The 2,197-nt window shown below is 41.4% G+C and overlaps 1 non-coding gene across 1 annotated transcript; it reads right to left on the bottom strand.

Annotated features, from left to right (window-relative positions):
• Nucleotides 1–857: 857 nt before the first annotated feature.
• On the bottom strand, nucleotides 858–965 carry LOC112804553 (small nucleolar RNA R71). Its single transcript, XR_003203164.1, has one exon. It is a non-coding gene; the product is annotated as a small nucleolar RNA R71 (small nucleolar RNA).
• Between the last annotated feature and the right edge of the window lie 1,232 nt (nucleotides 966–2,197).

A 2,197-nucleotide genomic window follows, 5' to 3' on the forward strand; every position in this document is an offset into this window, starting at 1 on the left:
TTGATTTCTGATTTCAAAATCTTTTTCAAAAATCACTTGATTTCTTTTCCACTTTCATTTTCGAAAATTAAGTAATGTTTTTCAAAAATGCTTTCAAAATTTTCACTTAATTTTCGAAAATTACTTCCCTCCTTCTCACATCCTTCTATTTATGGACTAACACTATCCCTTAATGCAAAATTCGAACTCCATCTTCTTTGATAAGTTCGAATTTTCCACTTCTGTCTTCTACTCTTCTTTTCCTCTGACACTTCAAGGAATCTCTATACTGTGACATAGAGGATTCCACATTTTCTTGTTTCCTTCTCTTTCTTATGAGCAGGAGCAAAGACAAAGGCATTCTTGTTGAGGCTGATCCTGAACCTGAAAGGACCTTGAAGAGAAAGCTAAGAGAAGCCAAAGCACAACTCTCTTTAGAGCACCCGAACGAACTCTTCAAGGAAGAAGAACTCATGGCAGCCGAAAACAACAACAATGCCAACAATGCAAGGAAGGTGCTTGGTGACTTTACTGCACCTACTCCCGATTTCTATGGGAGAAGCATCTCTATCCCTGCCATTGGAGCAAACAACTTTGAGCTTAAGCCTCAATTGGTTTCTCTAATGCAACAGAATTGCAAGTTCCATGGACTTCCATTGGAAGATCCTCATCAGTTTTTAGCTGAGTTCTTGCAAAACTGTGACACAGTCAAGACTAATGGGGTTGACCCTGAGGTCTACAGACTGATGCTATTCCCTTTTGCTGTAAGAGACAGAGCTAGAACATGGTTGGATTCTCAACCTAAAGAAAGCCTGGACTCTTGGGAAAAGCTAGTCAATGCCTTCTTGGCAAAGTTCTTTCCACCTCAAAAATTGAGTAAGCTTAGAGTGGAAGTCCAAACCTTCAGACAGAAGGAAGGAGAATCCCTCTATGAAGCTTGGGAAAGATACAAACAATTGATCAGAAAGTGTCCCACTGATATGCTTTCTGAATGGAGCATCATAGGTATTTTCTATGATGGTCTCTCTGAACTGTCCAAGATGTCTTTGGATAGCTCTTCTGGAGGATCTCTTCATCTGAAGAAGACGCCTACTGAAGCACAAGAACTGATTGAAATGGTTGCAAATAACCAATTCATGTACACTTCTGAAAGAAATCCTGTGAACAATGGGACTAGTCAGAAGAAAGGAGTTCTTGAGATTGATACTCTGAATGCCATATTGGCTCAGAACAAAATATTGACTCAACAAGTCAATATGATTTCTCAAAGTCTGTCTGGAATGCAAAATGCACCAAGCAGCACTAAGGAAGCTTCATCTGAGGAAGAAGCTTATGATCCTGAGAACCCTTCAATGGAAGAGGTGAATTACATGGGAGAACCCTATGGAAACACCTATAATCCTTCATGGAGGAATCATCTAAATCTTTCATGGAAGGATCAACAGAGACCTCAACAAGGTTTCAATAACAATAATGGTGGAAGAAACAGGTTTAGCAATAGCAAGCCTTTTCCATCATCTTTTCAGCAACAGACAGAGAGCTCTAAGCAGAATACCTCTGACTTAGCAACCATGGTCTCTGATCTAATCAAAACCACTCAAAGTTTCATGAATGAAACAAGGTCCTCCATTAGGAATTTGGAAGGACAGGTGGGTCAGCTGAGCAAGAAAATTACTGAACTCCCTCCAAGTACTCTCCCAAGCAATACAGAAGAAAATCCAAAAGGAGAGTGCAAAGCCATCAACTTGGCCGAATCCTGGGAGGGAGAAGAGGCAGTAAACGCCACTGAGGAAGGCCTCACTGGGCGTCCACTGGCCTCCAATGAGTTCCCCAATGAGGAACCATGGGAATCTGAGGCTCAAACTGAGACCATAGAGATTCCATTGGACTTACTTCTGCCATTCATGAGCTCTGATGAGTATTCTTCCTCTGAAGAGGATGAGTATGTCACTGAAGAGCAAGTTGCTAAATACCTTGGAGCAATCATGAAGCTAAATGACAAGTTATTTGGAAATGAGACTTGGGAGGATGAACCCCCTTTACTCACCAAAGAACTGGATGACTTGTCTAGGCAGAAACTGCCTCAAAAGAGACAGGATCCTGGGAAGTTTTCAATACCTTGTACCATAGGCACCATGACCTTCAAGAAGGCCTTGTGTGACTTAGGGTCAAGTGTAAACCTCATGCCTCTCTCTGTAATGGAGAAATTAGGGATCTT

This window comes from Arachis hypogaea, chromosome 5 (genome assembly GCF_003086295.3).
Source record: "Arachis hypogaea cultivar Tifrunner chromosome 5, arahy.Tifrunner.gnm2.J5K5, whole genome shotgun sequence".
NCBI classification, from domain to species: domain Eukaryota; kingdom Viridiplantae; phylum Streptophyta; class Magnoliopsida; order Fabales; family Fabaceae; genus Arachis; species Arachis hypogaea.